Raw genomic sequence first — 21,199 nt, 5'->3', positions numbered from 1 at the left:
AAAAGGTTAGTTCCTGTTGCAAGAAACAGTGATTTGTCTTCTGGGATATCACGGCCTGTCTACAAGAGGCTACTGTGTGCAAGAGTGATGGGGCCATTCCATCTATGCCTCACTCCCGATGACATCATTGCTACTGCTGATGTGATGTCCACTGTTCCTGGAGGATGATGACTTCCTGATGTCGCTGAGGCCAGCGAACAGCTGACTGGCTTACGACTGCCAGAACTGACCTACAGCTGTATTGCAGTTTGCGCTGATGTCAACCACCTACCACGGGCTGAGATGTCTGGGTACTACCGTCGGGTGCATGGGTGCATCTCTTCGACCACCCCCATCCATATCGAAGGGCTGTCCCAGGTTCCAGCTCCAGGCTTGATGTCGACCAGATAATAGTGTCAAATGTTAGTGTGGAACCAAATTCAGAGTGAATAAAAAGTAGTCTTTTGGTGAAATGGTCTTTTTTAGGGGAGGGGGTAATGTAATAGTGTGATATTGAGAGTATAGTATTGTAGTTTTTTTATGTATCTTATATTATTTTTCAGGTTTTTGAACTGGAATAAACTTTGATTTATACTGTATGTTGAACCCTGCGTTTTAGTCTGAGAATTGACTCTGTCTTGTTTGAATTTGCTAACTTGTTGCTTAGTTGTCTAAATTAAAGCAATTTTCGTGCATTTTTCAAATGCAGTTTCAATTTCTTGTCGAAAAAAGCTACTGTATTTGGGAATTGTACGACCTTTTTGCAGCTTTGGCTTTTCCACTGGAAGTTATGCTCAACGCTCGTGGAGGGGGAATAATTTTCAGTGAAAAGGCCTCAGTTCGAATTGAGAGGTAACTGGGAAAACATGTAACGGTGTGCGAGCCTCGGTCCTCTGATTGGGCCCATTTCTTATTCAGAGGGACAAATTGTTAAGTTTCAGGTTATCAGTAATTTTTTATCTAGTTGAATAGGAAACCGAATTTTATAGAGTTAGTAGGAGTAGAATCAGGAAATTATTTGTGCGTGTGAGTTCAAATATAGTGAGTTTTATTAAAGCGTATGTGAGTGTTTCTGAAGAGTCCAAGTTTGAATATTGTTAAAATGGTGAGTGCCGAACTTTTATTGTTTTTCTTATTAAACTCAAAATTTAATTTCATAGAATGACCGAGGCTCAAATTTAAATGCAGCAAGTTAGCAGCTTCCCAAAATGTATAGATTAAAAATTGAGTACGTCTTCTTGACCTGAATCGTTTGCTGAATAACTTTGTTCTGTTTGAAAATTTGACATGTTACCTGACTGCTATTCTTGCCAGCCCGTCAGTCCACGGGCAAAATTAATATTGATAAATAAATTAATATTATTTCTGATTAAAAATATAGCCTTGCACAATCCAGTGGATGACACTTTTGATTATGAAATAGCTTTGAAATCGTACCACTCCGGCGACAGTGTGCCTTCTTGTAAAAGTAAATTGGAGATCAGTATATTAATTGCACAATAATATTATTTGATAGAGTAAAGCGGTCCCTGAATATTCATTTTATTGAACAATATCAGCACCTACACAACTATAGTCCATGCAAATTTACTTCCGACTTGGGTTGGACATGCGCAGCAGAGATAGCATACAGTGAGAGGGATACAGAGGCACGATGTTGCCGTTTTGAAGCGGCCAGCGATCTCCAACTTTAGTGACTGTTCATGTGCTCATGCTACACATGCGAAGTTACCTGTCTGAAAGCGGTCAGACGACTGACAAATTTACAACTGCGATTCCACCTATTACTCTATTGATCACTGTAATTGGCTTATTAATTATTACAATTAATAATAATTATTATTACAATTGTTATAATAGATTACCTGTATAATACGCATTATGAAGACCGTAACACTGGTAAATTTATAATTATTAATTTTCACATAAATAAAGTTTATTTCTTGTGTAGAGCGTAGCGGTCCTACTACTCTAGTCTTTAAATTTATTTTATTTTAAGAGAAGAGCACTCCAATAGGGCTTATGCCTAGGTGTGCTCATATTTATTTCGCTTTATGTTTTTGTCATCTGAAGCAAAACATATAATTTTCATTGTTTTTTTTTGTATTGTTAGATGGTACAATGTTTTGTAATAATATTATGTTGTGCAGAATAAATTATTTTTTGAATTGGAAAAAAAATTGTTTGCGCTGCATATTCCTCCAAGTCTGAAATAAATTTGCCCGGACTATAGACCACACCACACCTAGAATATACATATCATAGAAACTGTGGCTATGTTATGAGTAGGTATAGCACCTACTATATTGTACAATAATACTTTCTAGGGACTGCTTAAGATTCATTTTCAAATATCAGCATAGAATGGAAATAACCTTGAGTTATGGATAATACTCAAGAAGAAGTCAGTATTGGTGATTGACTCAGTATATGTATAGTGAGATTTATTGCATACCGACAGCATTAGTCATTTTATTAATGAGGTGTGCTGGTAGTTCAAAGAGAATCTCACTTTCTTACAGTGTATTCTGTGATAAGATAACAATAGAATATTATAATAGGAAAATAATATGTAAGGGAGAATTGAGTGAGAGAAATGTGTATAGGAATGTAGAAACAAATTTTAATAAATGAATTTACATAATAAAATTACTGTTATACTACTATGTAATACTATCAATTTTATTGGAGAATATATTGTATGTACTTGAGTGCAATGCAGCGATATTAAACTTTTAGTGCCGGTTTCCGAGCTCGGGATTTAGCTAAGTCCTAGACTTTGGACGGCTGGGGTCAGAAAATTGGCTTTCCAAAATGGGGCGTAGTCGCAGCTTTTATAATAGTAGTCGTAGTTTTTATTTTCTCATTTCTATAATTGGAAACGTTTTTCCTTGACGAAATTAGACATTCCTAAATAATTCAAAATAGCTGAAAATTAACACTATTTTCTCTTTATTTTATTTTGTGTTCAATTTTCTAGTTTTTCGAAATTTAATTCAAAGGTGACTATGTCAATGACTGCAACTACGCCCCATTTTGGAAAACCAATTTTCTGACTCCAGCTGTTTAAAGTCTAGGACTTAGCAAATCCCGAGCTCGGAAACCAACCCTTATTGTTGTGTGAAAAAATGTTTCTGTTTTTAAAACTATATTATTGTTCACATACAGATTTAGGAAGAACGAGTGGCCACTAACGACAGGACAAGTGTGCCAAGCATATGTGTCAACGGATGTTCCTTCTAATGAAAGACATTAACGCAATAACAGCTGTTTGATATTAGCTTTTAACTTGAAATAAAGTACCAATAACAATACATAAACCACTAGAAAATTACAAATTATAATGATACAAAACGTTCAATTATTGATTTTTACAAAAATATCCATTACTACTTCATACAAAGAATTGTCACAAACAGCACAGTAGAAACATAAATGAAACTAGATCAATAAAACTAAGAGTAAACAAGCAAGAAGTAAACAGTGGACAAGTTAAGTAAGAGAAATAACCAAGCCAAAATTCATCATATTTGACAAAACCTGTTTAAATTACTTAATTTGGGAAATTATTATTTGTGCCTCAAGTAAAATAAGACTTACAAAGTTCAATTCTCATTTTACTTATCGTCCGTTTTTGATCATTTTCAAATAAAAGTTTTTGATCATTTTCAAATGAAGATTTATTCTATCATAGAAAATCCTACTGTCCTACTGAAACTCCTAATTGCTCATGTTCACGGCGCGTATATCTGTACGCACCTTTATACATACAGAGTGGGTGAAAAGTCCGAGAACGGCCTTATATCTCATACACAAAGGTAATTTGATGGTGGGTGTGATTGGGGATCCTACTCAAATTGAAAAAACTACTTCACTATGACTTTGAAAATCTGGTCCGCCATCTTGGATCCACCATTTTGAATGCAACTTCATTTTTCTAAATAAGAAGGTGGTCATGCGATACATGATTTCGATACAGAATTTCAAGAAAAAATGAATGGCGAAAACCACATACCGTATTGATATCTGAAAACATTTCAAAGATATTCACATTATTAATCAATACTATTCAAAGCAGAAATGAGACAAAAAATATGAGAACGGCTTAGTATCTCATAAACAAATGTGATTTCAAAGTGGGTGTGATTTGGGATCTAACTCAAATTGAAAATACTACTTCACTATGACTTTGAAAATCTGGTCTGATATCTTGGATCCGCCATTTTGAATGTAACTTTATTTTTTAAAATATGAAGGTGGTCATGCGATACATGATTTCAATACAGGATTACAAGAAAAAATGAATGGCGAAAACCGCACATTGTTATCTCGAGCCGTTTAGAAGATATTCACATTATTAATCAATACCACTCATGTATTTCTTTTCTGATTTGCATGGTACTGATTGATAATGATTGATCTTCTGAACGGTTTGAGATATTAATGTGCGGTTTTCACCATTCATTTCATTTTTTCCTCTAATTCTGTATCGAAATCATGTACCGCATGACCACCTTCCTATTTAAATAAAAGAAGTTGCATTCAATATGGCGGATCCAAGATGGCGGACCAGATTTTCAAAGTCATAGTGAAGTAGTTTTTCCAATTTGAGTAGGATCCCCAATCACACCCACTGTCAAATTACCTTTGTGTATGAGATATTAAGCCGTTCTCCGACTTTTCACCCACTCTGTATGTAAGACACTATTGCCAATGCCTACTATGAAATATTCTATATTCAGATATAGCCTTTTTTCATTACTTTTCTTGACAATCCAACAGTTTCATCTACACATTTTAGAACTGATAAAGACTAGAATAGAAAATATTGAAATTGATTTTTTTTTGAAAAATGAAAACAATCTAAAATACAGCAAAAACAACACTGTAGAAATATATGTAATAGAAAATTAAGAGATACAATATACATAATTATTAACACAAATTTAATAAACACCGACAAGTTAACTGATTAGTAGGCTACTAGAAGACATGTAGATAGAGTTTTACATGTAATAAGGTATTTCAATAAGGCTACTAGAATGTTCAATTATTACAGAAAAAGTATTTAAGTATAAAAAGTATATAAAAAGGATAAAAGTATTTTCTATAATAGTTTTATAATTATGTAAATATGCAAATTGCTTTAAAGAGAATGAATGCAATAAAAACCAACAAGTCAGAAAAAACAATGATAGTTATGTCATCAGAAAGAAAAGTAAATAAACAATCCTCAATACAGTAAGTAGATTGAGAATATAGATTTGTAGATTTGGTATAGAATCAAATGTAACAGTTTCTTTTCTATTATATGGGTAATTAGAACATTACATTTTAATTTGTATAATAAAAAAATATATATAGAAAAGACACTTTTGAGTTTTATAATACTTTTATATACAGAATACACACCACAGATAGATTAAAAAAACACTTGAAAACTTAGGCAAAAATGGGTGATTTTTACCTCCAACCCAGGGTTTTCTCCGCCGCCCTACCCTCTCACCTCAAAGACTCCTTCCACTTCATAGTGTCATAGAGTGAATTTTGTGCAGAATGGAGAATCGTCATTTAGAATATAATTTAGCGAATTTTCTTTATTTTAGTGGAGGAAGTTGTCGACAGTTGGATTTATTTTGTTGAACTTAGAGTTGAGTGTGTACATCATCATCATCGCCAACAACCCCTGTAAATTATCAGCAGCAGATTCATCTGAACCAGAAATTTCTAGATTCTGTTTACTCAGTTTGAGCATTCTGTTATCTAACATTGCAGCAGCAGCAGCCGCATCATCAGACCAATAAATGGCTACCAGGTTGAGATGGAATCATTCTTCATGAAATTTCTGGAAAATAAAGATAGTTTACCGGCCTAATGTATTATAGAAATAAGCAGTATTGTCATCATGAATGCACCCTTAGCATCAAGATCATCTGATTGCCCTGTCACATGATCAGTGGCATGATCGTCTCCTGAGACTCCTATTGGTCGGTTATCTCTTTTCCCACGGCCTCCTAGTTTTCCGCGACCTTGGTCTGATACGAGGAGGCCCGGGATTTAGTGAGTTGTTCGGTAATCAGGCGTGTGAATGGGTCGCGATCTTCTCTCCTTATGGCGTTCCCGGTAATAGTTTATTACTAGGAAATTATTCTATTTTTGTGTTTATTCAAATAGAATATTGTAGGGCAAGTTCCAGACAACTAGAAGTTAGATCTTCCTTGGGGATTTACTTTCTTGATTGTTATTTCTCCCGACTCTTATCACTGGGGGTGAGCGAGTTATCCTTGGTTTAGGAACCTTGAGGGATCTCAAGTTTGTGCAACAAACAGTTAAGGTGGGAAATTAACCTAGGCTCTATTCGGTTCGATTATGGTAGGCTCGAATCGTTCATGGATTGTAGTGGGTTTTTTTACAGTTCTTAATTTATAAGTCTCTACTCTGTCGCTTCATGACATTTTTACACATAATACGGGAACTGAGAATCAGATCGTAATTATCCATATCAGGATCCACGGTGTTTCAGGTAACTGTGTGTTAGGACTGGTCACTTATATGTGTTTCCTTCCCTGTAGTAAGGTTGTCTTCGATTTAAAGTGTAATTTTTCTCAATTGATTTTTTATTCTTGTGAGGAAATCCCTATTCTTTTAGAACTAATTTTCCCGATTAGAATTCATTCTTGTGGGGAGATTCCTGTCCTTGCTAAAGATGATTTTTCCCAGTTGAGTTTCATCCTTGTAGGAAAATTCCAATCCTTTGAGAGTAAATTTTCCTTGTTTAATTTTCATATTGTAGGATGGTCCCTGTATTTATTTTGTATAACAGTTTTGGACTAGCTTAAATTCCTAGTAGGAAAATCCCAATCTTTTTCCTAGAGAACTCAGGTGCAGCTTGAGTTTGTCCCCGTCAAAGTTGTCAGACTGCAACGCCCTACCTCTTACTTACTCTTAACTTTTTCTATTCTAAAATCCTTTGTGCTCTCTGGTACAGCTTGAGAACTTCCCGGTCGAAGTCACCAGACTGTGACAAACTTCCTCTTACTTTCTCCTTACTTTTTCTGTTCTAAAATCCTTCCTGCTCTCAGGTACAGCTTGAGAACTTCCAGGTCGAAGTCATCAGACTGTGACAAATTCCTCTTACTTTCTCCTAACTTTTTCTATTCTAGAATCTTTCCTGCTCTCAGGTACAGCTTGAAAACTTCCCGGTCGAAGTCATCAGACTGCGACAAACTTCCTCTTACTTTCTCCTAACTTTTTCTATTTTAGAATACTTCCTGATCTCAGTTCCAGTCTCGAGATCAACCCTGTCGCGGTCTCGGACCCGCGAGAAGTTTAGGAAAATCTTGTTTAGTTTAGGATCTCAGTTCCAGACTCGAGATCGACCCCGTCGTGGTCTTCAGACCCGCAAAACGTCTATGAAAACCCCATTTAGTTCAGGACCTCAGTTGCAGACTCGAGATCGACCCAGTCACAGTCCCAGACTTGCAAAAAGTTTATAAAAATCTCACTCTCCTGAGATCTCAGTTCCAGACTGTAGATCGCTTTCGTTGCAGTCATCAGACTCGCAACAATTAGGAAAAAACCCCTTGTAGCTGTTCCTGAATTGGGAGTCTCTGACTCGATATTATTCTTAGGGAAAATCCTTGTGAAATCCTTTCCTACCTGGGCAGGAGCATACTTTTTTCTTCCCGATTTTATTCCACAGACTGTGTCTGTGAAGATCTCTTCTATCCTCACATAATAGTTGACATACCCTTAGCCCTTAATAACAGTTGTTAGACTGTCACGGAAATCCTGGTTAACAGTTACAGAATTGCTAAAGATCCTTTCACTGCTACAGGCTCGCGATTCAGAAATCCCATACCCAAAGCCCTATTCACTAAACCTTAATAACCTCATAGTTGAAATTTATACCCCATATATAGTTAGCAGGTTCAACTTGCTGAGAGTTGGATTGCAATTTTCAGATTGTGAAACATTGATCAAGCTCCCGTTAGTAGTAGGGAAGAATAATTTCATAAATAAATCTCTGTCCTCCCGACCCTGTAAACTGTTCTCTATAACTCAAACTCTATACTCTGTACCCGGTACCCTATACCTCATACACTTCACCATTAATATTAATCCAACACCGGGTGTGCTACAGGCTCGCGATTCAGACATCCCATACCCAAAACCCTATTCACTAAGTTTTAATTAGCTCATAGTTGAAATTTATATCCCATTTCTAGTTAGCAAGTCCAACTTGCTGAGAGTTAGATCGCAATTTTCAGATTGTGAAATATTGATCAAGCTCCTTTTAGTTGTAGGTCATAAATAAATCTCTGTCCTCCAGACCCTGTAAACTGTTCTCTATAACTCAAACTCTGTACTTTGTACCCGGTACCCTATTCCTCATACACTTAACCTTTAATATCAATCCAACACCAGGTGTGCAGATCCAGTCTGCATGCCGACAACATGCAGTTACAAATTGCATAAACTCTAACAAAACTCCATACTGTACCCTAATAAACTCCACCCTAAACCCTTCTTTCTATAACCCTTATTCGGGGATTGCAGGTACAGCATTGCTCGCTGTCAATCCGCAGTTTATCCAAACTGTGTACTACTTAACAAATTCTAAATTATTGAATACCACTAACAACCCTATAGTTCCGCCATACCTTTGCCCCATAGCCCTCACCTTAAATCCTGTAGTAAAACCTCTTTCTGGGCTCACAGATCCAGTCTGCCTGCTGTCAACTCGCAGTTGGTTCAGACTGCGTACTACATTATTATAAAAATAATTATTTGTAGAGATCTGATATCCAGATCCATCTCCTTGGATAGGGTTATCTTAATCTCCCTTAACACCCACCCTGTATCCCAAGGGCCGAGGGCCGAATCGGCCAGCAATGGCACGGGCACACACTTTTCCCTTCAAATTAAATACCTCATGACAGAAACAGACGGTAAAGGATCAGGATAGGGGGAGAAGTGTAGGTCCGGTATCTCTACCAGTCAGTACGGCTACTGACCCCGACCCATATCTGACTTAAGCTAGTCTGCGTCATAGCAATACTTTGCAAATATTAGATACTTTGCAACCTAGGGGGTGGAATAGGTGTATCTAATAATATATATCCAAAAAATTCAATGCTTCTAACTGACCAACGACTCCTCCTGGTTACTATTGATGTGGCTTCCCTTTACACATTCATCCCTCATTCTGAAGGCTTGAAATCCCTTGAACATTTCCTATCCTCACGGTCCACCTTCCAAGTAAACCTTGCCAAACTGGTGCTCACAAACAATGCCTTCAGGTTTGAAGATGAATATTATCTTCAAACTCAGGGTACAGCCATGAACACCACGATATCATACTATGCAAACCTCTTCATGGGCCTCCTTCAAAGGTTTTCCTTTCTTGACTAGGGAGCAAGTATACAGCTGCATTGAAAATAGATTTATTGGAAGGCTCTATCATAGAAGACAATGGGCTATATGAATAAAGTTGAGCATTTGCTTATACTTCTAAAATATGTAGCATATGCTTCATTTTCTGTGAATAAACATGAGCAAAACCTTTTGCTCATGCTCATAAAAAAAAGTTTGAGCATTTGTTCAAAAGTAAAAGCTTATACTCAAAATTGTATGAATAAACCACAGCATTTGCTCAACTTTTGAAGCGAATGCTTCAAAAAAAGTGAGTCTAGTCTAGAGCAGGTTTTCACATTTTGCTCATAGTAAAATGGCTCAACTGATTCGTGTGAGGAAGAGGAAACTATACCAGATATTATCACAACCAATAGTTGAGAACTTTAAAACTATTTTTATATTCAACCATGATATATATCACCATTATCCCTACAAAGAATAAATACATAAGTTACCTATCAGATATAAAGAAAGATAGCCATAACAGAATAGGAAATAGGCATTTAAGAAGATGATAGTGTAGACGATTATAAGATAATACTGAAGATTACTATAGAGATGACATTTTTTCATATTCAGAACTCAACTAACCTAAAACTCAATTCATAGATAGAGAACAGAGCAGACGACCAAACACAAGCGGTGTCTATACTTGCATATTTGGCGCTTATGTGAGTAGCATATTCGAACCTTTCACTATAAAAACAAAGTAAGACGAATCAGCTGATCAAAAATCTTTAAAATACGTGAGCATTTGTTCCAGAGTTCAGAAGCATAATGTAAGAGTATAAGGTAAAGCTTATTCAAATGACAATGAGCAAATGTTCATACTTCTACCTAATGCTCATGAGCAAAACCTTATGCTCCATGCTCATGCTCATGAGCATATGCTTAGTTTTTATTCATATGGACCATCGACTTCACTTTCTGGAAAGGCATCTCCAAGTTTTGTGATGAGAAAAGATTGCCTAACAGTGATGCTCAGTGAGGAAGCACAAAATGAATAATGTTATAAGATGTGGTGAGGCTAGATTGATACATATTAGTTTTGGAAATGTCGCACCAAGTATTTCTACCTCATTATGGAATAGAGAGCAGCTAAATTAATTCATACAATGACTATGGTATTTCCCAACTACAAGAAATCACCCTCGCCTGAGAAGGAATCTTGTGGTGGTCAAAATCATGGCCAAGGTACATGATAAATAGAGGTATGTCCTGCATTTGATATGGCAGTTATGTCATGGTGTCAGCCAAAAACAACATTTTCTAGAGACTTGTAGTCTCCTTCAGGAACTGTTTCAAAATGGAAACAATTGGGACATGCTTCTGCTGATTTGTGTGGAGAAAAGAATACACCAATGCATTCAAGGCCACATGCGCGCAAGAATTGTAATGTTGTAAGCCGCATGCCACCATACTCTAACTCTTGTGGAAAATGTTGTGTAATTAGAAAGTCAGATTGATTCCCTCCATTGCCTTGGTGCAAATCAATCCGAGAGTCTTAGTGACACAATCTTACACAGTTTTTTTTTGGCACTTCAGCTCACATCTTTATCTAGGTCGGTGCACATGCAAATTAGAATTGGCACAATCATGATTGAATAAACTAAGTATTGGCTTAGGGTTCTTTGAATGAGGTAGTGAACAGTCCTGCAAACATTTACTTCTGGACGCATATATGAAACCATTTGAATATTCTTGAATGATGGCACTAGTCAAAGTTACAAATCCACACAATCAGCCTCGGATGGACAGTAATTTAAGGAATTATGGAACTGGACTATGCAAGAGAAATAAAGATTTTGGAATTGGAACATGGAATGTACGAACGATGTTACAGCCTGGAAAGATGTTAGAAATTGCAGAGGAAATGCTTAGGATGAATATAGAAGTGATTGCCCTACAAGAAGTGAGATGGCATGGTCAGGGTAGAACATACAAGGAGAAATTCACCCTTTTTTACAGTGGCCCAGAAAATAGAACAGGACTATGAGGAACTGGTTTTATGGTAAAGAAGAAAATGTGTGATTACATTCTAGGATTTGAACCAGTAAATGAAAGAATCTGTAAGCTATGAGTGAAAGGTAAGCTACGAAATACGTCACTTGTCTCAGAATATGCTCCAACAGAAGACAAAGGGGATGAAGTGAAAGAAAGGTTTCATGAAGATTTGGACAGAGTCTGTAGTGGGGTTCAGAAGTATGACATGCTGATGGTGTTTTGTGATTTCAATGCACGAATTGGAAAAGAAGATTGTCAAAATGACGTTGCAGGAAAGTTCACCTTGCATCACAAAACGAGCAACAATGGGTGGCTGCTTACCGAGTTTGCTAGAAGGAATGGATTAGTCATACGTAGTACTCAGTTCCAGCATAAACGAATCCACTTGCATGGAAAAGTCCTGGACAGGATGTGGTGAATTGCATTTATAAAATATAATTATAGTACCCTTTAAAATTGAAAAAAATATTAAAATACAATTTTGTATTCTTGTTTTTCAATATTTTATTAATTTTAAAGGGTACTATTGATTCTGAAAATTACCGAGGCATCATGATGTTGTGCATTGTTTACAAAGTGTTCTCCAATGTATTGAATATGATATTTGAATCTCTGATTGGATATTTAGAGAGAATCATTGGAGAATATTAATGTGGATTCCGGGAAAACAGAGGGATATCTGATCAGATTTTTGACATGAGACAGATTCTAGAGAAGTTTTGTGAACACAAGATAGATGTTCATATTGTGTTCATTAACTTCAGAAGAGCATTTGACAGTATCAAAAGAAGACCTCTGTTCAATATTTTGACCCAACATGGCATACCGGCAAAGTTGATCAAAATGGTTTTTGAATGACATGAGAGGTATGATAAAGGTGGAAAAAAGAGTTGGTGAGGCATTTCAATTCAATGGCGGAGTAAAACAAGGAGATAGATTGTTGATGACTCTTTTCAATATTTCTCTGCACAGTGTATTGAAGAATGTAGACCAGGGGGGCACCTTCTTCCACAAAGCAACTCAAATACGCACCTATGCTGATGATGTAGCAATATTAGCTAGTCACCACAGTAACCTTCAGGAAAGTAGAACAAGAGGCAGAAAAAATAGGCTTGAAGATCAACACTGCACAAACTAAATACTTGCATGTAGCTGCAACACCTGGAAGAAGAGTTCCAAGGAATTTAGTTACAGACAGGAATGAAACAGAGGGAGTAGCATCCTTCAAGTATCTCGGGACAACACTTAATAAGAAAGACTAAATGAGTGAGACCATCTGTGAAAGGATCCAAGCTGGAAGACGTTTATGCAAATGCAAGCCTATTAAGGAGCCATCTGATTAGCAGAGAAGTGAAAGTAAAATTATACCTCAGCTTAGTATGCCCTGTAGTGACCTATGGCTCAAAGACATGGACAATGACAGAGAAAGATAAAAACAAACTCCATGTCTTCAAAAGAAGAGTACTGTGGAAAATTTATGGCCCAGTACGACAGGGGTTGGAATGGCGAATCTGTTCCAACAAGGAATTGGAAGACCTGAGGGGAGGACAGACCAGAGGGTTCATTTCATAAAGACTCAAAGAATCCGGTGGTTGGGTCATGTCGAAAGGATGACTGCGGGCAGAATCCCTAAAATTGTGATACAGGAATAGCTTCACAATAGGAGACACAGAGGGAGACCCAGGAAAAGATGGCTGGATGAGGTGCTGAATGATGTTAGGAGTTTGGGTGTGCGTGGATGGAGAGGCATAGTAAACGATAGAGATGCGTGGAGGTTGATACTTGCGGAGGCCAAGGCTCACCATGGGCTGTAGCGCCATACAAGAAGAAGATGGCACTACCTATGTTTTGTGAAACTTCCACAGCATCTGTCTTCATCATTTCCACTCACTATTTATCTTGCCTCATAAATTGCTACCCTCCCTCTTTAAGGTGTATTCTAATGTTTCTGAAAAACATGTACCAGAATGAATATGAAATGTCATATTGAGCTCATTGATCAGGAATGAAACATGAGGAGTTTTCTTCGTTGAGTCTGGCAAGAACCTCTTGGTTGATACACAGCAACTCAGGTAGGCCATACCAACATGTTCCGAGTCTGAAGTTCTACAGCCTGATCCTAAACACATTTAAATTACATTTTTCCTTCTATTGGATAAATTACAAATAGATATGTTCATGTTTAGTTTCATTATTATTCCCTCTCATAATGAGAGATTAATTGAACACTAATGAAGATAAACCAAATTAGTGTGCATTTTTCAACTTTTAACTTTGAGTTTTACTCTTAGACTCATTTTCGAATAATGGGGAGGACTAGCCAGGGAGGCAATACCAACATGTTTGGAGTCAAAATGTTCCATGGTATCACATGGTGTTTTTTGGTGCAAAAGGTGAGAGAGCTTGGGTGTGTAATCAATGAATTGAATCCTTTGACCCTAATTGTATGTTTTTCTTTGTTGGGAAGAGAGGGGCAATGCAGTGACTGTGGTCATGAAAGACACAGCCACAGCTCGAGTGATGCCTCTGCTGGAACGAATCGGCAATTTCAGCTTTGTATCCCGATTCAAAGGTCCCTTCAAGGAAAACACTCTCCAATTTGGTAATTAACTTGTAACCCCAAACATCAGCTTGATCTATGTAGATAGATGTGATTAAGACCTAAGAGGATGGAGAGGAACTGTTAGAGGATTCAAAGTATATCTAGAACAGAGCACAAAAGCATTCTCAATCTACTTATCCATTCAAAAAAGTATCTATTCCAGCATTTTCTAGTATTTCAAAATCCACAATTCCATTCAATAACTGACATTTTTAGTTACTTTCTACTTCTGTACTACCAGACAAACAATATGATGATGATGCTGCTGCTGCTGCTACATCACATCAATGCCACCTGTCAAGCTAATTATCAGGGAACAAATGGAATTTGCCCATCATAAGCAACTTCCTACAGATGATGTCAAGTCTGATAATTAAATAATGAAAATTAATTAACGACTCTGACTAGCACTGACTCCCAAACTGGGATCAAGTGAAGGAGTAGTAATGAAAGTGTGATGGACATAGAAGATTTGCACCATGGTTGAAGATATTCCATCCTCCTCCAAGAGGTTCTCCGGTAGACCATAAAAACAGATCCATCTTGTCAACCTCCAGAGTTCAGCTTCTATTGTTAAGATGACTTATATTCTATAGTTAAGATGAATCAATAATTCTATAAGGGATTCGGTTAGTGATTGTAAGTTATTCAGAAAATGTGGTTATGCACAATTTATTGATAGCTAGCAGGGCTATCCAAAGGGTGGACTTGAGAGTTGAGAAGGCCCACTAACCCCTTTGCAGGAGATCGCAAACAGCCTCAGAAAGAGGGTTTCTTTCTTGAGATTTCTCAAATCATTGAGAAATTGAGAATTGAGCTTGCATGACAAGGAGACCATTGATGGATGTATAAGTAGCAACTGTATAGCACCTTGTATAGTGTCTTCACTCTTCAGACTTCAGAGCTCATGCTGTTTGGATCTCCTTTGATTGCTGATAACACAAAATCCTGCACTTGAGGAGTCTGCACTCCTAAAGTCTGCTCTTGAAGGGTCTACATTCTACACTTTTAGAATATTCACTTTATTGTTTGTGGATTTTTACATCATGGATCATTTATCAGGAATGGATCAATTTACATTGTAAATAAAGTCATGAATGACTCAACATTCCTTACTCATCAATACAGGATAAAATGGAGAATGGACAGAATCATCAAAAATAATTATAAATTTTCTATTTAACTCACTGGAACATCTTCAAAGCTTTCAAGGACTTGGTGAATCCATCACAACAAACACAAGTTCTAAGGCGCCAGCAACTCACGTCAATTCAATTCAGGTGGAGATTTTAAGGTAGAAATAACATGGTCCATCCAAACAATGGTCATCATCAACATCATCATTCATCCTTCAAGAAATCAACACATTATTCATCAAAACATCTTCTAGTTCATCAAAAACGTTTTTCAAGAACTTTGAGGATAAATTCCTTTATGTTCTTCAAGAAAATCATCAGGGATATGAATTATGCTGTTGTCAACATTAACTTGGAATCTTCACCCAACCAACTGTATATAGTTCCAGTAACAGCACAGTTGTATTTGTTCCAGCTTTGAAGTATTCTCCTAATTAACACAAATAACATCCCTTTATAAAAGCTGGAAGTGCCTCCTCGTGGTGCACCTGGATATCCTTTACAGGAGGGAGACCTGGAATTGGAGAACAAAATCGAATTCTAGCCATAGCGGACTGGCATTAACAACAGCCAAAGTGGGTAAAAGAAAGGAGCCGGGGCCGCCGAAAGCAATGGATGAACAGGTAGAAGTTCTAGTGACCCTTCAGTGGTCGCCTATTATTAATGAGTTTTGACATTTTCGTGGTCTATTGTTAAGGATTCCACTCCGAGGAATAAATTGGTGGCCCAGTCTGATTACTTAAGGCATTTTCAGCTGTAAACCAGTGGTAGCCTACATTTATTGGATAAACACACACATTACTCTCGACTATAAGTACAAATTTAGTCAAACTAGGAATGTATTATTTTTTATTTTTTATAAAGATTTTTCAAGAAGACTTGTGCCATGAACACATGCCTTACGCTTTCCATGAGCTGATGCTATAATTATCATACTATACATTATATTGAATTATTTTATAATATTATATTCTCACAAATAATCATCAGCTGATGAATAGCGCACGTGGTGTGTAACCACAAATTGTATGTAACTCAAGTTAGTCTGTATACAGCTTGTGAGCAAGTTGAGTTTCATCAAAATGAACCATTAGAAATAATGAATAACAAGTACAGTGTTCAAACTGATCTAGATTCAATAATAAAGTGAGAATACAAGTAACAGGTAAGGTGGAAAGTAATAGATGAGTCCCTACCAGCTAAAACTGCCTTCAAGAAAGCAGCCAGGGCCACTTTGGCCACTAATAAGGGTAATGAAGCAGATTCAGAGGACAATAGAGTGTGATAGTCGAGAGTTGCAGGATGAACCTTTTTGGAACAATAGCCCAGTGTACAGGTACCGTGGCCCCATCTCCTTTCTTTAACCCCCAAAAAGATATGTTGTCAGCCAAAAGAGCGTTTGTCTCACCTGGGGTATTGGTAAGTGGCAACACATATATTGTTATTGTTTCTTCCTGAAAGAGAGTGGAGTTGTTTGTGTACTTGTTCCTTATAGGATTTACGTGCTTCATAAAATGAGCAACAATTTTTGGAGCTGAACCATCACTTGACATGATCTCTCAGCTACTATGTCAGCTAACAATCCACAAACAATCGACCCATGTCAGGGTCAACCTAGTTATAAGAATATAGGTAATATTTTAAATATATGCCATTTTAATGTAGAGGGAATGAGTAGATAAAAAGTGAGTGTTAGCAATCCAAGAAACACACATAGAGGAACCAGACAGGAATACCAGAGGCAATATCCCTGGATACACACTTGTTGATGCTATTGGTCATAGGACCTATGGGGTGGAAGGGTATTTCTGATGTAACAGTTGCCCACAAGAGTTGCACTGAAGATATACTGGCAATAGTCATCTTTGGAACAACAATAGTGAATATCTATAAACCTCCCAACACCCAGTGGGGTGAATCTGTGCTACCGGTTTTTGATCACCCAGTCCTCTATGTGGGAGATTTCAATAGCCATCACAATGAATGGGGATAAGCAGTGAATGATAGGAATGGTGAAAGGCTTTCTGGATGGGCAGAAATGAACAATTTCTTCCTGATATTTGATGCAAAGTACTCTAGTACCTTCTTCTCAGCACGTTGAGCCCGAGGCTACTCTCCAGACCTGAGTTTCTGCTCCTCGGATCAGAGTGGCAAGCCAATGCACGCTAGCAGGAAGGTTTTAGGGAATTTTCCTCATTTGCAGCACAGGCCTGTTCTGGTGGTGATAGGGATATTGATTCCTGTGATAAGATCTCATCCTCGACCTAGGTGGAATTTTAATAAAGCTGACTGGAAATGCTACTCCAACAGGCTTGAGACTGTAATCTGTTTTATTCCTCCCCTAGTAAAAAACTATGATCGATTTGTGGGGTTGATTCTCTCTTCAGCTAAGAAGGCAATCCCAAGAGGGTTTAGAAGAGAGTATAGTTCCAGGCTGGAATGAAGAGTGTGACAATATTTACAAAGAGTTCAACAATACTGGTAATCCTGAGACTGCTGACCAGTTGATTCAGAACCTCAACAAAGCTAGACAAGATAAGTGGATACTAATTATTTTTTCATAGAAGCTATTTATTTCTGGTAACATCCTTCTAAGCATTGGTACTTTGTTGAGAATTATCTGTTGATCATCATTTTGATAATAATACTAATAGTAATAGTAATTTCATAATACTTTAAATTATTATTCCATCGACAAATTGATCACTACGGAATTGAATCTCCTGTCTTCACATTTCTCTACTCAACTTGAATTATATTGATCAATATTTCGACAACTGATGAGGATTAAGCAAATGTCCTAATAGTATCACGTTGTTGGGCATTAGTTTTTATTTGATTGAAAAAAATGACTTTATAGATTTGCATAGCAATCTGCTTTTTTTTGACAATACCAACAAACGTTGCCAGCTCAGAGAGGTCATTTTTTACATTGATTTGTTGAAACCAGCTGGATAGTGAGCATTTGAGTTTTGACCTCACAGTAGTGAATGAGTTCAAGAAACAGTTCAATTGAAAATAACTGGTCTAAAATTGTGTACAGCTACATTGAAACTAGACTTATTGGAAGGCTCTACCAAAGAAGACATCGACTTCACTTTCGGGAAAGGCATCTCCAAGTTTTGTGATGAGAAATACAATGACTGGTATTCCCCAACTACAAGAAAACGTTCTGTTATCTATGATGATTTTGTTAAATAATATACAAAGATCACATCTTTCTAAAACATAAATTGAGTAAATTCATTATAAGAAATATAATCTATACCATAACATAATCGTGATTAGCTTATCATAATCTTACAGTTCTTATCAACTCAGGCGAATTATACATACTCATTCAGCTCAATATTATATTCTAGCCCACAATACTAGAATATAGCACCAAGTAAATACGAAGAATGACAACAAGGACAATATCTATAGAAACATTGTTCTCTGCTAATCAGATAAAATGTGATAAGTGATGTTTAGCAAACTCACAGTTACAATATGGATCACAAATAATCTTACAGACTTTAATATATTTCAGATTGGAAACGAGTAAAAATAATAACAAACATGTGAATACATTTCAGACTGAATGATGTAACTCGAGTTTATCTCTGAAATCATGGTTTTTGATGAATAGAACAAAGGAATGTGAATCTCATTTTTCTGAAGTATGGTTACTTTGGACTCTCTTGAACCATCATGATTTAAATTATAGCATTGAATGATGATATAAAGAACAGAATCAACTGTATGCTTTTTGAACAAATTGAGTAGAAAAAAAAATTCAATGGAAGTACAAAACATCGCCAGCGAGGAAATGCCAACATGTTCCAAGTATGAAGTTCTACAGCCTGATCCTAAACTAATTGTGGTGTTTTTCGGCCCAAAAGTTGAGAGAGTTCAGGTGTGTGATCAATGGATCGAATCCTTCGACCCTAATTGTTTGTTTTTCTTTGTTGGAAAGAGAGGGGTAATACAATGAATCTAGTCATGGAAGATGCAGCCACAGCTCGAGTGATGCCTCTGCCACAATGAATCGCCAAATTCAGCTTTGTATCCCGATTCAAAGGTCCCTCCAAGGAAAACACTCTCCAATTAGGTAATCAACTTGTAACCCCAAACATCAGCTTGATCTACATAAATAGATGTGTTTATACCTAAGTGAATGAAGAGGAACTGTAACAGGATGTTACTTCAAAGTATGTTAAGAACTGAGCACAAGAGCATTCTTAATCTACTTATCCATTCAAATTTCACTCACTATTTCATTCACTAGCTGACATTTTCAGTTACTTCTACTTCTGTATTACCAGACATACAATATGATGATGATGATGATGATGATGATGATGACGCTGCTGCTACATCACATCAATGCCACCTGTCAAGCTAATTACCAGCAAACAAATGGAATTCGCCCATCATAAGCAACTTCCTACAGACGATGTCATGTCTGATAATTAAAAAATTAAGATAAATTTACGACTTTGACTAGCACTGACTCCCGAAATGGATCAAGTGGAGAAGTAGTGATGAAAGTGTGATGGACATAGAAGATTTGCACCATGATTGAATGTATTCCTTCCTCCTCCAAGCGGTTATATCACGTGTGTGTGAATATTATGATATGATAGCCTATCATACAACCATACTCATTACTCAGTGAATTAAAGTAAATCTCAATATTTTTATGAACTTTTAGTATTCAATGTTCTCTGGTAGACCATAAAAACAGATCCATCTTGTCAACTTTCTGAGTTCAGCTTCTACTGTTAAGATGACTTATTATAATGAGTCAATAATTCTATATTGGAATCGGTTAGTGATTTTAAGTTTTTCAGAAAATTTGACTATGAACAATTTAGATCAGGCAATGATAGCAGGTTTGTTATTTTTGTAACAGACGAAAATCTGCAGCACCTTCCTCGGTCCCAAACATGGTTCATGGATGGAACATTCAAAACTTCACCGAACATCTTCCAGCAGCTATATGTCATTCGAGCTGAGAACAATCACTTTATAATGACATATGTGTGTACTGTCTAATGACACAAAACTTACGAAATGTATGTGAACTTTCCACAAATAGTTCTGGGTGAGTGTCTACAACCAGCAAAAATCCTTCCACGACCGTTCACTGAGACAGTGATAATATTAATTGATTAATTGATCAACGCTGTATGACATGTATTAGGGAATAATGTAAATGTAAACACCTGGTGTCACGTTCAAAACTACGGCCTCACACGACTGTACAGTCAGCGGTTTTCAGAAAGTTTTGTGGCATGGTTGATGAACTAGCATTTCTCCTCAAAAACGATGGGGCGAAAGGAGTTGAACTGCTTTGAGTATTGGTTCCGGTTGAAGCAATAGACTTCTTGTATTAATTTGACAAAAATTACATCAGTGGCCCTGAAATACCTCGCAGACCACCTATGTTTCCACCAAGCATGTGGAATACACATAGAGCAACTCTGGCCGATGCTCACAGAACGAATGTTGGTGAATCGTGGAACAATCGTTTCAAAAACCTTGTAAACCAAAACCATCCAACAGTGATGGATTGTGATGGAAACGAAAAAATCACACCCTCGAAAAAACAGGAATGCTCCAGGAAATTCCGATAATGCCAAAAAGAAATACACAACTGTTGCAAATGAAATTGAAAAAAAATTGTCATCTATATGTGACTGGAGAGTTGAATATGCGACCGTTTTAATAAAAATTGGGTCTACAATTGGATTTAAGTAGGATTTTACTAACATCTATATTATAGTCTGAATTAATGTATTTTTAGATGTATTTCAATGTAATACTTGTTTTATTCGGCTTTTCAAATCAAGTTGTTGATCCAGAATTTCCTTATTTCTGGCTATTTTTCTTTTAATCTCATGATTCAGGTTCTATGCATGATGATGACATACATGTTTTTAATTCTAAACATCAGGTGTTTTGACATTTAAAATTTTAACATGAGTATAATTTGTGGATTTAAGTGAAATTTTAATATTTTTTGTGATTGTGAAGGAAGAAGAAGCACACAGAATCTCTAATGATATTCTTATGT

This window comes from Nilaparvata lugens, chromosome X, assembly GCF_014356525.2.
Source record: "Nilaparvata lugens isolate BPH chromosome X, ASM1435652v1, whole genome shotgun sequence".
NCBI lineage: Eukaryota > Metazoa > Arthropoda > Insecta > Hemiptera > Delphacidae > Nilaparvata > Nilaparvata lugens.
This window is presented reverse-complemented; position numbering follows the sequence as displayed.